This window comes from Ornithodoros turicata, chromosome 1, assembly GCF_037126465.1.
Source record: "Ornithodoros turicata isolate Travis chromosome 1, ASM3712646v1, whole genome shotgun sequence".
Classification (NCBI taxonomy): domain Eukaryota; kingdom Metazoa; phylum Arthropoda; class Arachnida; order Ixodida; family Argasidae; genus Ornithodoros; species Ornithodoros turicata.
In genome coordinates this window covers 170,765,247-170,781,739 of record NC_088201.1, presented here as the reverse complement: position 1 = coordinate 170,781,739, position 16,493 = coordinate 170,765,247, and the positions used below count along the sequence as shown (strand labels likewise).

Below are 16,493 nucleotides of genomic sequence, written 5' to 3'. Positions count from 1 at the left end.
GTCAGACATCCAGTTCGGTCCAGTCAGCGAGAGAATGTGGTACACCACTTTGTCATCACACATAATAATAATTGGGTGTTTACGTCGCGAGACACCTGAGGTCATCACACATCTGGCGCTGCTCGGGCCTTTTATTATTAAAAGATAACTAATCCGAAACTAAAGGATTTGCGCTAGACGCAAAAGATACAGCCCAACAAATGCCCCCCTGCGTCCAGCAAATCCTACACATCAAGGAAAGTTTGTGAAGCCGAATCCTTTGCCGCACACGGTGTTCTTTGCGTTCGACACTGGTTTCGTCAAAGCGTCGGCGATCAAGTCCCTAGTGCGTAAGAATGTGATCTTGAACCGTTTGTTTTCCACTTCATTTCTGGCGAATAGGTATTTGAGATCGATGTGCTTTGTTCGTTGATGATACATCGGGTTTTCAGTTATTCTGATGGCAGACTGGTTGTCACAACGGACTTCTAAGGTCTGAGTTCCATAGTTATTGAATCCAAGTTCTGCCATGAACGTTTTAATCCACTTTCCTTCTTTTAAGCCTTCCGTAAGCGCAATGTATTCCGCTTCGCATGTTGACAAAGCTATTAGTTGTTGTCTCGTCAATCTCCAACTGATTGCAGCCTGAGACATTGTGAACACGTAACCACTCCTCGATCTGCCAGTGCCGCACTCGTTCCAGCTTGCATCGGTATAAGCTGTTATTGGCTCCTTTCAAGCGCTGTACGTTATTCCAACGTTGCGGGTTCCCTTGAGGTAGCGTAGCACTCTTTTCGCCATCCTCCAGTGACTTTGCGTGTGGTTTAAGTTGAATTGGCTCAGGTAGTGAGTGACAAAAGCAAGATCTGGATGTGTCCCTCGCACCAAATACATTAAATTTCGTATCAGGGACTGATATGGTACATTCGGATTCTTCTCTGCACCAGATTCTTCTCTGGGCCCATAACCTTTGTTCAGGTTTCATGCCGTGGACAATCTGTGCGAGTGGCTTCAACACTACCGAGAGAGCATCAGTCAGACATCCAGTTCGGTCCAGTCAGCGAGAGAATGTGGTACACCACTTTGTCATCACACACCTCGCGCTGCTCGGGCCTTTTATAATTAAAAGATAACTAATCCGAAACTAAAGGATTTGCGCTAGACGCAAAAGATACAGCTCAACAAAAAAGGCATATTTTTATATCTTTCCCAACACAACAAAGTAATACATTTACAAATAGACAACGGACCCCCAGCAGTAGTTAACAAGACCAGTAAACACATTGTTGATCAAATATACTCTTTAGTACTAACAAATGGTGAACGCGGATGTCCGTTAGGGAAGAGGAATCTAACACATAACAAAGGAATGCTTCGGAGCTTCGAAACATAACTATCTCAAAATGAGTTGCAGGTTATGCAGGTGTTGGTGTGCCATAAAGAGACGTGGAGACATGTGAGCCTATCTCAAGGCCACACTGTCCCATTCCACCACTTGAGCGCGGATTTTCGGGTAAATGAGTGTTCCTTTTTAAAGGAGCAGCGAGGTGACATTTAACATCACTCGAAGTCCTGCCTCGTCTGTGAAGCTGTCCACCATGAGTAACCATGCAACATACTTTCGCTCTGCGGAGCGTTATAGCTGTGCAGTCGAATTTACAAAAAAGAAAACAAAAATAACAGTCGGAGAATGCAGCCGTAGACGGCCGACACGATTCTCGCGTGACGTATTGGACACTCCGCGCCTCTAACACATGCTTGAGCTGTTCCGCTGTACGTCACTGGTCACGTGAGGGGAGTAGCATACGCACAGGGGTGACACAAACCCGCCATTGTTGTAACTACCCTCAAGCGGGTGCTTTTGTCAAACTGCCATGTTGTTCTGGCCGCACGTCATAGAAAACGTCATTTGGAGGTCATGTGACTTTTTTTACATGTCGTTTTGCCGCTTACCGACATATTTTCGTCGTCATAACGCCAAGAGATTCACGTTTTTTGCCAGCGTAAAGTATGCGGTGCTTCTTCCGTAACATGGTAGCCCATTTCGCCTTAGTTTAGGTGCATCGCATCGGCTCAGTGAGTCTTAAAGCGCGGTCGTCATCACATCTTTGGAAGTCGGCAACAGTACGAGGCAATATGTGTAAAACTGTACGTTTTTCTGCGAGGTTATCGGATAAAAATAATTACCGTGATCGAAAAACATCCAAAGCGGCGTGCAGACACAAAAACCGCATGGTTTACAAAATGTTTGGCCGCTGATCACGGCGCCGCCATCTTTAAGGTCACGTGTGCCTTGACGTTTGCTGTGACGTGCGACCAGGACCTGTCCAGGATGCATTGCGTTCGCCCAACACGCTTTCGTCTACGGATCAATACATTGGATGCCACCCCTGTGAGCATACGTCACGACGTCCTCTCGTTCTGGGATGCGCTCTTTTCACGAGAAGCTTTTTTTTTTTTGCCAAAGGTGTGCGGAATGGAGCCCTCGCGCTCGCTCTGTAGGTCACTCCCGCTCGTCGTTCTTTCGCAGGAACTCATGTTATTCGTTGGAGAACACTCTGCAGCAAAAAGAAGAAACAAATTACAGGGTCACCTCAGTGCAGCTTTAAATATGGTTTCCTGTCTGGACAATGACAATGCGTTTGACCTTAGTTAGAGGTCAATTAGAGGGTTCGATGGTGCATATAAAGGTATGTTTCGCACGTTGTGGCATACTCCGCATGAAAATGCACGCACAGTGCATAATTTACCTGGTGATGGAAGTTTCGTCTTCTCGTCTTTCACGAAAGCTTTTGCCGGTTTCGGGAAGGCTTTAAAACCTTGACAACGTGGAGACCCGAGACAGGGAGGAACTAACAGACAACAAATTCTCATACACAGCCCAAAAGTTTACTGGCGCCCAAAGCTTAAATACACAAAAACATCCGGAGAGGATGTATTTATGGAGGAGGAGGTTGTGTATTTAAGCTTTGTGTGCCAGTAAAATTTAGTTTTGTGTCTGAGAATTTGTTGTCTGTTATTCCTCCCTGTCTCGGGTCTCCACGTCGTCATTATGAACCAGCTAGTCTGCGCCCTTTCACTATTATCGATGGTTTATTTCCTTGTTGGAGAAAACTCCGGTCAGCATCTAATATTTTCCATGTTTCGGATGGATGTGGTGTTCAGCCTCCACCTCACATCTCGGCGCTCAAGCCTCGTACCCTTGACTGGAGTCTGTGTATGCTCGCCGCGCGTTCATGGTTGAGAGTCCGTACTACGCCTTCGCCACCTTCACTGCCGTGATGAAGACGGGCTGCGTCCGTATTCTAGCCTGTGGCGCGGTGCCGAAAGCAAAGGCTTCAGCTGCATGATATACATCTGTTGCGCTAGTGTTCTTTCCAGTGTGCTCTATTTTCGAAAGCGACTTTATTTTACATTGTGATCCCTGATGAAATGCTCAAATTTTGTCAAATATGCATTCGATGCCTTCTTCGATGCTTCATATTTTCATCATTTTAGTGCATACTTGCATGCATATTTCAAGAGCTTTAAGCGTGACCATGCGTTCGCAGGTAGATGAGCGATCGACGAATCTTAGATACATTTGGAAAATATGGAATGTTTTATATGTCTACAGAGAAATTTGAATACACGCGACGCCAAGACCTTATTTCGTTGATAGAGAACGAACCATCTACTTTGCAAAGTTCGAATCCCGTTTTGATGCGCTGAGTGGTGAGCTCGTTATTATCTCTTCGTAGAGTAGTGCACATATCGCTGACAAATTGCAAATCGCATTTTTATTTTTTTACTTTCCACCTTGTATATATCTCTTCCTTACTCAGGCACAGAAAGTTCTGCTTTAGGTGCGGGAGGCCATATGCTCGCTATGTAGCCAACTTTTTTTTTTCACGTTTGTTTACGGAATCAGGCTTGAAGTTCTTACCTTTATTGCTGCGAATTATGTTCGGGCCCTCGGCGTAAACCGTCCCGTGTCCGTCCCTGCAAGCAAAAGCGGGACAATCAGTTCCTTCTAGGAGTGGTCAAGATATGCCGTTCAATTCTCCGACGCCTAGTGACACCCCTGGCTTCCCGCCAATGAACAACCGACATCCTTCCCCCCTCTATGTTGAGCAGAGTTGATCCAGCGTTCGCTTTCCGCATGCGCCGAAACACCTGTCGTCAAGTTGCTGCATTTATCCACCGAATGCGCCTCGATGTGGCCTTTACAGCTCAGTGGCGTTACCGCTTGGGACAACTTGACTCCCCCACCTGCTGCCACTGTGGTGTTCTTGAGGATCTGGTGCATATTCTTCTTCATTGCTCCCACTACCAACCTTCCCGAACCACACTCTCCGAGTCTCTTCGTCAGCTGGGCTCTCACCCCTTCTCCCTATCGAAATTGTTTGGTCCCTGGCAAAATCGAGCCCAGCAACGCTCTGCGCTCAAAGCACTTCTGGCATTTCTGCACACCATCGGACTTCGATCTTTATTGTGAAGGGGTTCGTTATTTTATTCCCCACTTTCCCACCAGCAATGGGGTAGAGTATCGCCTGTGGCGATGAAGCTCCCCACTCTCCAAAGCCACAATAAAGTTGTTGTTGAACAAATCAGGGCACATAGTGATATCATCCGAGTTCATGGTTGGCTATGAGCGTGCTATGCGGTGAAGTTCATTTTGAAGAGTATATGTTCACTCACTCGCAACACGCATAAAATACACGAAATGAAGTACTGCAAAACTATATATGTATGTATTTTATTCCGCAAATGCGTGCTTTGAGTAGTATCCAGTGTCGACACAATCATACAAAACATTCCGCTCACGCAGCAGTGAAGGATTCCATACGTACACATGATTGATGCCACACAATGTCGCGTCGCACAACTGACAGTCAATGATCGGTTGCAGTCAAAGTTCTTCTGGCGACCTACAACGAAACGTTGGACTTCAAATTCATTGAATTTCGGCGAAAGGGATGTCTCTGAAGCGCTGGAGAGAAATATGTCTGAAATAGACCGTTCAATCACAAACTAATAATATTTAAACGCAAGTGAGTAAAACTGAGTAAAATGGTCATAACGACAACAAAGTTGGTTCACCAGGCTTACTGTTCAACAAAATAAGGCCTGCAAGGACGAGAATGAAATCAGCAGAATCAACACCGGCCACGAACTGATACTTGTACACTTACCTGACGGGACGCAACGCTGCAGCCGCTGCTCGAAAAAGAAATAAGAGAGAACTACAGCACAACAGTCATGGCATGAATACAAGTGAAGCTTGATCACACCCTTCTATGACACAGCTTACACCTTGCAACGCAAAATCATATCCTCCTTTGTTTTTTCATGGCCTGCAAAAACCAGAATGAAATTAGCAGAAGCAGTGTCGGCGACGAACAGATACTTGTACACTTACCTGACGTGACACAAGACTGCAACCGCTGTTTGAAGCAAACAACAAAAACCTACAGCACAATAGTCATGGTATGAATACAAGTGAAGCTTGATCACACACTTCTATCACGGGTGCGGAGCTGTAGTAGAAATCTATTGTAGTGGAAAACTCACGTGACCTCCCTAGCTGGACCAATGATTCAGGTCTACCCACCCTATTTTTTTTCTTTTTTGGTTATGTCGCCAATGACGTAAATGACGTGTCGCCCTTTTCTCTCTCACTACTTTCCTCCTCTCTGCTCTGCTTCCCGTCTTCTTTTGTTGTTTCTTTTTTCTTCCTTTCACTGCTTTTTTTTTGTTCGCGTTTGTCCGAATGCAGTGGGAGTTACAGGAAAACGACGAAGCCTTGGCTGCTTTTGCTACATTAAGTATTTTATTGTGCGACATGCGGTTACGCAAGGAAGACGTACACAGAATGTCTGCGGTAACGAGAACAACATGCCATTAATATTGCTCCGGAATTTGCTTGAAGCCTGACGATGTCAGACTGCCTCTGGCAAAGACTGCTACTGGGGATTGGAGCTCGGTGGCTGCAAGAAGAAATTGGTATCAGATATACAACTATGCATGTGAAAGTTGCCATGTAAACAGAAAGAATAAAGGTGCTATTGAGTGCGAAATAGGAACGATTATGGTAGGGTTGTGAGAAGCTCGCAGCCATGGGGTGTGATGAGTGACCTTAGTACAAGAAATATATTGCGCTACTTCACAATCGCCGAATAGCCTGACAAGTTTTGCTTTGGAGCTACGTACAGAATAGCTACTACGTCAACGTCTGATGAAATTTGTCGTGCGAGATCACCCAGAATCACACTTACAGTAGCGTCATACCTTTAGACAGAACGACGTGAGCGGGTACTTAATCATAACATGAAGATGCTATTGTTTCACGAAAAGAAATATAGTTTACCATCGTAACCGTAAAGCTACGGTGTCTGTCTCCGTCACAGCGTATTCCGGTCCCGATTTACGGTGACTGTTCGGCTACTTATTCACAATACACGAAGTGAATTCGGTGTTGTAAAGCAATAAGCACTAATAAATGACTTACCTATCGACAGTCGTTGACCGGGTGTCGGGTACGAAGCGTTCGGACTCTGGAATCGTTTCTACACCAAGACGCAGAGCCGAAATGTTGCGCAGACATCTTCCCTGGCAGGTGTGACTCTTGGAGGACGCTAAGATAATACAGCTTGCGTTTTTAAACAGGAAAAATCAGAACTCATAGAGCAACCCAACCGCTACACAACACGAGCCGTCCGAGACGGACGCCAGCGACTCCGTGGACGCCGGTTCCAGCCGGCACAGCCGCCGCGCTGTCGCCTGTTTGAGCGCTCGCGAACAAATCTGAAGACAGCCAATCATTGCTCAGAAAACAATGAGACCCAATCAGTAAACACAAGCCACCGGATGTGTCCATGACGTTCAGTTTATGACGTTTTCTGACGTCTAGTGACGTGAAACGCATGAAGCACCTCACTGTATACCGCAAAGGAACTTGCGAGTTTCGCGCCCTTGCTTCTATCACACAGGTTACCCCTTATGACGCAAAATTATGTCCTCCTTTGTTCTCTAATGGACGAGCGAACGCTGAGACAGTTGAAACATGTTGTACCGTTCCAACGACATTGCGATGATGCTAATGGCGATGACTCCTTCGTGACGAGGCGAGGGCGAGACACGGAGACGCAGAGTCAAAATGTGCAGCAAACCTGTCGCATGCGCATCCTCATGTGGTCGTATAAGTTGGAAACATATTGTTTACTGAACTGAAGTATAAATAACCGCCTTCTCAAAGCCATCGAAAATGTAGTTAGAGTTTAAATATGTAGCAAAAGGTGACAAAGTGCCATTCAAGCTACTGTATATAGTCATACCGCTTTGTTTAGAGAGCCGATAACACGGATCTGTCTACCTCCCAGGAGGGGTGTATACCCCACATGATTTTTTTTCAACATCACCTGAAATTGCTGATATTATCCACACAGTTTATCTCCCAATGAATACACCAACGAATATGCCTCTATACACATATCCCCCCTCCCCCCCCCCACCACTATGGGATGCTCGGTACCCCCTTGAGGTCGACCTCTCGAGAGATTACTGGCCGATAATTCAGTCATTAATTATACAGAATTCATATATGAAAAAAAAAAACTTGAACTAAGTACTTGCTGCGTAGGTGCACAGAAAGTCCGCAAACTGTCAACAACGACGCAAATGTACCTTGTCCACAAAACGTACACATAAGGTAGTTACCATGATGTCAACAGCAATTCCTGATGATTTGATAATATGTTAATGTCACGATGCACCCTGTGCCTCTCTTCGATGCTTTGTTCTCTCCCGGTGTATTGTATATTGCAGCTTTTCTCAAATTTTAATTATGAATTGATGAAAAGAAAGTCTAGCGGTGATGCTTGCAGAAGACAAACTGCATTCTGAGAAACATTAGGTTGCATTCATTATTTTTATTGATTTAATTTGTGCTACTACTCTAACAACTTTAACAGTTTCTACGTGTTTGGTACTCACCTGTTCATCGTCCTGTCCCTCCACGTGTAAGGGGAAGGACTTTTATCGATAGGTGTCCTTTGAGGTGGTCTAACGTACAAACAGTTCCCTTCTTGTGGGTTGGTCGATTTCGCCAGCTTATAAAACCCAGTGTTGGGCCCTGTAATGCTCTAAATTAGAGAATGATATCTGTATTAAGTGAACGGACATGGAGCACATATCTTTACTATGCTGCAAGTCAACCCAGCGAAAGCGTTCAGACACATTCATCGACATTAGGTTAGGACAACGTGACAACATTAAATCAGGAATATTAGCTTTCGCAGAGCTCGAGAATAGAGCGCACACCGCGGCACATCACATCAAGATACCACATGATTGAAAAAGAGTGTATCGTTGGCAAAAAAAAATAAAAGGAAAGAAAATGCACGTTGGTGTTGCCGAGGTCTAAGTTCGTGTTTTTCGCGTTTCGTGGGGAGAGGCCAGGGTAGTATTCGCCTCACGCATGACGTTTTCCTTCATATCTCCTTGCACAATGGCATCCATCATGGGAGTCGACCATCGAAACAACACATGTAATCAACGGCTGTCAACCCACGTGGCTCTGCATTGCCAACGATTGGGTCGCGGCACCTGGCGTTGCCTCGTAGATTGTTTACAAACGGCCAGTTGTCTATTGTGAGAACTGAAATAACGCCACAATTACATGCGTTACCGAGCGAATGCTTCTTACATGATCGAAGTTTCTTTTTCCTTTTTAGTTCCGTGACAGCGCGGCGAAGAAACTGTGACATTTAGTGAAATACAGATGTGGACAGCAGGAAGTAGTGGGGGACAGGGGATTAGCATGCGTCCTGGGAACCCAGGGAAAATTCGGGATAGCACAGCCGGTGAGCGGATTCGAACCCGCGTTACTTCGCTTCTCAGCGTGGAGAGCCATCATCCTAACCAGTATGCCACGGGAGCTGGTATGGACGCATTTACACGGACATTGCGTTTACAACACACGCCACAGCAAAAGACCGAATGACCCTGTTTACATGTCTGCGAGCAAAATAACCTCTTGAGGAATTGGCTTTCCTTCGCCAGTATCTTACTGCCTTTGGGTCGCAGTGTACTCCGACACTTGCGAATGACAGCACAATGTGTCGGTAGTTACAGAGCTTGTCCTTGGCTTCTACGCTTTCAACACATACAGGGTATATAGGACAAATTGTAGAAGGGTGTGTGTGTCCGCCAAATATAATTGTTTGTCTGGGTTGAACAGAAGTGGTACCCCATCTTTGCGTGCTACTACCAATAGTCACCAATCATCGTCAAAATCTTAATCCCTGACGAAAAACTGTCCATGCTCGACGATACAGCTTCAGACTTGAGACGCTGCCCTTAAAGGGACAGTCTGAATCCCAGATGTAAAGTAAATAGGCCATATCAGATGATTCGTTATATCTTTCCGAGCCGCCATGTAAACAGTCGCGACGTCAGGAGCGTTCTCTTCCGGCCTTGCAGAGTCTGTCAGCTTCTCTTGGCGGGATATGTGTAGTGTAGAGGTGTGCGCCGCTGGGCAACTTTTGCTCGCCGCCGCCGAGTCCCCTGGATCGGCGCGCTGCGTCGATGACCGAAATTTTAATTTTTTCCTGAGGGTTTAACAAGGCAACAGGGTGAAAACATGAGTCCCTGGGAACAATATTGCGACTGTCCCATAGACTGTCCAGTTGTTATGGCGAACTGTAGCTTCAGGTCTCGGCAGCAATGGTATTGGGGCACCGCCAGCGAAAGATATGATAGCAACTTCGAGGAGTGCACTGGCAAACACGGAGTAAAACGTGGGAGAAAGAAGACAAACATGCCAGTATGAAGTCTCACTCACGAATGCTCATGCATGTTCGCGATTTCTAGTGGCAGTTTAGGATAGTTTGGGTTGGGTTGGGTTAGGTGAGATTAGGCAAAGCAAATCTCAAGATGAAGTCACACAGATCCCAACGCTGCCAGAAAAAAAAGAGAGAAAGAAAGAAATTTCTTACAACTCTACCACAGAATGAACATCGCTATCATCGTATTCGTACGAGAACGTTCCCACCATCTGAGTGCGTCACGCGATGCCGAGAGAGAAACACGTATGACAGATTGCAGGAATATATCGCATTCGATAAGGTATTATAAGAAAATGTGTTTTCTAATTTAGATAGTCTCATAAAAAGTTTAAGAAGCAGACAGTTCGTGAACGTGTTACTGGAATAACCAACTAAATCGACGGTATGAAGAAATAATGCTACATCGGGTTCACATTTCTGGTTCACACATGGTTTACATTGGTTCATACACGAATGGACGTAAGGGGGAGGGGGACCATGGCCTGGTCCCCCTAAATTTCTGTCGATAAATAGCGCTTCAATTGGATTTAGTTAGCGCACGTGTGCAGCATGTTGTCGAAGGTTGGAGCCCTACCCTGAGAAAAAATTATGGATCCTGTGTACAGGATACACGTAAAGGACAAATCAAAACAAGATATGGGTTTCACCGAGTGAAGGGAGCCATGAATCGCATGGCGACGATAAGTATAGCCCCTGGGGTCAATCGGGGTGTATGGGATATAGTGTCATGCGGTTTTGTTTTTTTGACGTTCATTCGCACGACGGATACGATTTCTCACCTCTTAACCTTCATCTTGACTGTCAGCAGGGTAGACTTCTCGGAAGGGACCAGGACCTCTATGTGAAAGTTTCCCGGGGGAGGGTGGGGGAGGGGCTCATGACCCCAGCTCCACACAGTCGGTGACGAAGGTTACAGGTTTGGTTACTTTTCTGGAAGTGACTTTCCCGCAGTTCGAAACGTTGTTGACGTAATCTAACATTTCGTGCCCTGATTATACACCCTGCTGTGTTTAGTGACAATCGGAAGAGGCAATGGCAGAGAGGCGGACGCAGCCAGTAACGATGTAATTTGACTAAAGCACTGAGTACAAAATGCACTTTTATGCACATTGAGATCCACTGCGGCGCCATCGTGCGTCCGAGAAAGAGAAAAAAATCGCGCCATAACTGCCGACGCAGAAACAGGGGACGCGTAATAAACTTGATATTTGCGAAGAAGACATTTAGCGCACCATTCCAGCGTCCGATTTTTGACAATAGTGGTAGTGCTGCTTCTTTTAGATCATTTACAGTTTTGCCGTTTTTTTTTTTCTTTTTCTTCACGTTAGGGCTTCTGTATAGCGATCAGAAACTGCAACAACGTATACCTGCGAATTCCTATTAAAACCCGTCTGGCTCCGGAAGCATTTGTATGCGACGCGACCAGCAAATATGCACATCTTGATGGGAAACTGCGGCTTTGTGACCTATGAAGTGTCTGAAATAAAGTTGCGGACAGATGCTGAGTGCACTGCACTGACTACCAAGATTTTAATCTGATATGGGGGCTGGTTGACTCTTGTAATAGAGACGGTGCATGTAGCACCAGCTTGAACGACGTTTTGACGAAATAATGCAGACTAGTTTTCGCAGTTCTGAATTGGTGTTATATCTTTTGTGGAAGTGATTTCCCTGTAGTTCGGAACATCGTTCGCATAAACACCATTTCGTGCCTCGAGTAGAGCCTGTTATGTTTCGTATCCATCGACAAAGAAGCTCACATAGAGACGAACGCAGTCAGTAAAAAATGTTATTTTACTAAAGCGCTAAGTAGAAGATGCCCTTTTATGCACATTGAGATAACCTGCGCCGGCATCGTGTCTCCGAGAAAAACAGAAAATTGATCCCATAACCGCCATAACTGCGGACGCAGAAAAGGAGACGCGTCTTGAAGGTTCCATTATATCGCGCATTTCGAAAACCGAATGGTTTGGAACAGTTTAGACCAGTATAGATATTCTAGAAAGGAGGAGGGCCAGACAACGAGGTACGGACTGATAAACAAATACAAGGAAACACCCCAGGGAGCACATGGTGGGCTAGTAAACGTCTAAATGACGTCTAAAAAAAGAGATAAGGAATGTCTATAGAATGTCTAGGCAATTAGACCAAATGTCTAGTATCCGTCCACTAGACGTCAAATAACACGTCTAACGTTACGCCACCTAGCCATCTAGCCCTAGACATCCGATGTCTATGTACCTAGCCGTGATTTAGACATTCTTTTGACCTGGATGTCTGGAACAGGGTCAGACACTTAACCATGTATTAGACATGAAGTCTACAGCTAGACCAATTTTATCCCTCCATTCAGGCGACAGGTCTAGGGTTATACATTTCCTGTACCTTACTTTAGCCACCTTTAGACCTATTTTAGACCATGACTAGTCCTGCTACCGTCTTGGCATGCATTCATGCAGAAATGTGATATAATTGATAGCAACACGGATCTCAGCATAAAGATTTATTTGCAGTAAACCACACACGAATTCTACGGTACAAAACTCTGCCTAAAACTGGATTGACTTTGCCGCCAAGCAGGCGTCTTGTGTTTTGACTGAGGAGTGTTGTACTGGCAGCAGGGTGTTGATGGCCACCTCATTCCTTTCTTCCAATGAGTGATTGTTGGCGCTGCAGCACTGCCTCCAATGACTCACTGTGGCTAGAAAATAGAACAAAACATGTCAGAAAGCATCATGTAGCCTGCTAGTTCTAACTAGTTTGTTTAGTGGCTATGCACACTCTTTCACGGGATGCTTGTCTGGCCACATAAGAGTAAAAGCTGTATCAACACTGATCTGAGAGACACAAAGAAAAGAAGCTGCACGTACAAAAATCACAGAACTGTTACAGCTACACAACACAAATTGCAGCAACAGCTGAAAATCTGTTTGCGCGTCACTACCTGATGTGGACGCTAGAGCCCTGCACCATCTGCGGATGGAGCGGATATCCGTAAGATACTTGCGGATTCGGACAAGAATTTATCACTTTCTGCAGTGTGCGGATCGGATGGCTCGAGGTCAGATGCGAATATACCGCATGCTGTAATTTTTCTACTAGCAATTTATTTGTATTGCGCACCGACAGCGAGCGCATGCCCGGGTTCACCTTTGACCATGCACGGCCAAGACAGGAGAGAAGGCATTTTGGCGTGAGTCCTTCCATGAGAGCATGGAGGCATCCGAAATTATACCAACATTCTTCCGGCTGTGTTTACGCGTCCTTGGAAACTTGCGGATCTAAACGGTTGCGTATGCAACGGTGCGGATCGGATAATGTGCACGCAGATGCTAAAAATCTTATCTGCGCAGGGCTCTAGCGGACGCTGCCAGGATCTCAGGGAAATGAGGATGTAACAGCTGTCGCTGTTAAAGTACATCAATGTGACAGGCGTTTTCTCGTGACACACAACCTTACCTGGTCGAGCAGGCGACTGCTAAGCACTCCATGATTGGCGCAGCACTTCCATCACTGCATTACGCTAAAACAACATCTGTGCTGCTCTCATAACTTTGGTGCAAAAATTCTGTACAGGATAAAAATAAACACTGTGTATATTATAAAAGACAATACAAAGCAAAACCTGTATCACCACGTCAAATATTATAAGTACGTACAAGTAGTATACAAGTTTATTCACATGACGTCATCTGCAGGAGACCGCCACTGTCGCTAGCAGGCAGATTTGCTGCCATCGGCCTTGGTAGATCTCGGCCCTATTGTACATTTCAGTCAAGCTGTTACCCATATTATACTCACCGCATATCTGGTGTTTAAAACTTGTTGCTCTGTGATTTGTAGAATATCCAAGCAATTTCCATATTTTTTGGTGTTAATAGTCACCCAAAAAGCATAATGCAGCGAACAAATGCAAGGACTAAACATTGAGGGACCTATAGTATGGCGCTGAGGTGACTTCCGTGAATAAACCTTTTAGGAACTCAAATCTTGCACTACTACCAGATAGCTGTTTGGGTGAAGTAAGACGGAATGACATAGTCACGCTGTTCTCCATACAATACCAAGGATGTCTCAAAACGACAAAGCACAAAAATACTAGTTTTGTACCGTTTGATGAATATTTTGTCTGCTGCTCACACATGTTGTGCGGTTCTTTAGCAAGCTTCTGGCAGTCGTTTCTTCTACATCGCACTTCCCTGCTGACTTTCACAGCATCTGAAAAAAAGTTCGAAACCATGTGAATGGAAAGCAGTTAGAGTCTTCCACCAACTGTATTTGCAAAAAATTTAAAGAGGCTCCCTCCAGAGTAAGATTCGGGGGCACATCGAACATCAGGAACATTGGAGGACAACACAGTCACACGTCAGAGACAACTGCTTCCCCTCACCTCACAGGGAACTGTTAAGCTTATGTGCAAATAGCTGTTTCGTAGGGTAGGTTACCACTATTTTCATATCCACCGATGCAAGATAGTCCAAGCACCTATAAAGAGAAAAATTCAGTTGCTATGAAACCATGATATGCAAACAAAAGTACTTGCGCAAAATTTTCAGTGTGTAGTTTCACTACCAGCGAAAAATGCAACAACCGAAGTCGGGTTGACATGACAATGAACTAACCAGCATTTATGTTCCGGCATGTCCGCCCTGCAAACCGCAACTGTCGACTTTCGTTTACTCAAGACTTCAACAGTCATCAAAAACTCGTGAATCTCGATGATTACTTAGTGATACCGTACTTGTTTTAGCACCAAGACGAACCAAGGCACTTAATGAAACGTTGTACTGCCGAACATACAACGTTAATCACTACTTTGAATGCAAGTGCAGTCAGGTCAACCCACACTTCCAATATGCTTCAATCGGTGATACGAAGCCGAAATAGAGGAAACGATATTCCGATATTATGCCACGCATATCTACTACATGCGATTTGGTGTACAGAAACAGGCACATACTTTAATGAAGAGTGAACTCACCCCTTAAACTTGAAAGCCAGAGAACAAAGAAACGTTGTCCACCACAGTACTCTGCGAGCTCTGCTGCGCTCAACAGCTTTTATCACTGGACAGCACGGCGTACGTTCTCGGTATGCTCAAAAATTGCAAGACAAAACGCGCGGGAGATTAGAACTTCGAAAGATTTTCGTATAACAATCAGTGGAATGCAGCCGCGAAGACCCCAACAGCTACCCGTTGCGCGTCCGGAAAGTTTGAAGTTTCAACCGTTGAAACTGAACTACTTATTTTTTGTAATACTTTAATTTCCGTGGCCGTTCATTATAATTGGGTGGTGGAGGTTAAATGTTAAATAACACATATACCAATCCAGCGGAAGTGACACCAACATCATCATGCCATCGCCATCGTTGTTGCAGCGACGAGTGTCGTATTTTGTGATGTGTGTGTTGAAAATCGCTGTTCTTTTTGCAAACATTTTATCAGTGCCTTTGCTACTGAGCTACAGGTGTGCCTAATATGTAGCGCATTGCCTGTTCAGCGGTTTCAAAGAGATACCATGGGCAGTTTCAAGATTTTTTGAAGTGTCCTGAAATCCCTGAGTCACGTCAGATTCCATTTTACTGCTGCTGTGTAGCTTGTGGGAAAATGTTATGTGCAGTAAACAAACATCTGCTATCTGCTGCCCACAGTACGTGCAAAGTGCTTCTGTGTTTGTGGAGCTATGGTTTATAGTGCTGCGCTGCACGATTCGTCGGAGTCGTCGACTTTTTTATTGACGTTTCAGTGATTCAATAATTTAGTTGCTGATTTCTTTAAGTTGGTGTAACGTAGTATTGTGCAGGGGAGTCACTAACGTACAAAATTTACATTTACCAGCAACGGTAACGCCATCAGGAACGCTAGTTCAAGAGACATTGCCCCGAACAAATGCGGGCTTTCGTTAAGACAAAAAGATATACATTCAGAAAAATAAAATATTACTTCACAGCACTTAGATTCTGGTAATGTCTTCTAGTTGTGGATGCTGTCAGTGTATATGCATGTCAGTGAGCCAAAAACACTCGGATCATCATATGTATGGACATTATTTAAATTATCTACGTACCGCAGCCAGACTGCCTTCATCTGACTGATCTTTTGTTACAATATATGGGCATACAACTCACATAGCATACATACTATCCATTTGGTCATAATATAATTGGACAAAGTTAATGTGGTCCATTCATGCATAGTTTCTGAAGGTTGTTGCAGAGTCCAGTTTTATTACCTCAGTATGATCATTTGCAAACAGATTGTACTTGCTGCTCCACACACGTGTGATGGAAAGTAAGAAAATAAGGAATTTCCTTCATGTATGAGGATCATCCAACAAAAGTTCCTCTGCTGTGAACAAAATAATAAACCTATAGCACAACATTGAAAAAAATTATGTACAGATTAGAGCTCAACGTTACTCCCTAATATAGCCACCTTATTTAGCTGAACATTTTTGATACTGTGATACCAAGTATTCAATACGTTGTCTGTGCCATGCTATGCCCTGTTTACAAAGTGAGGCATTCACTTTGCATTTCACCTCATCAATTTGTGTTTCATGATCACTTGCGAATTGGTGACTGCCGAGGGGTGCTTTGAGAGGAAGATGGAACAGCAGATTGGGCAAATTTTCATTTAAGTAGGAATCATCACCTTGAGCACGAGGAGAACGAAGTATACAGGAA

At 44.8% G+C, this 16,493-nt stretch overlaps 1 long non-coding RNA gene across 2 annotated transcripts; it reads right to left on the bottom strand.

The window, feature by feature from the left end:
- Positions 1–12,402: 12,402 nt before the first annotated feature.
- On the bottom strand, positions 12,403–14,891 carry LOC135372898 (uncharacterized). Of its 2 annotated transcripts, XR_010416167.1 has the most exons (5): positions 14,788–14,891; positions 14,197–14,291; positions 13,917–14,024; positions 13,266–13,374; positions 12,403–12,507 (listed from the first exon to the last, which is right to left on the bottom strand). It is a non-coding gene; the product is annotated as an uncharacterized LOC135372898 (long non-coding RNA). The 2 variants fall into 2 exon arrangements; XR_010416164.1 differs by lacking the exons at positions 12,403–12,507; positions 13,266–13,374 and having other exon boundaries at positions 13,776–14,024.
- Between the last annotated feature and the right edge of the window lie 1,602 nt (positions 14,892–16,493).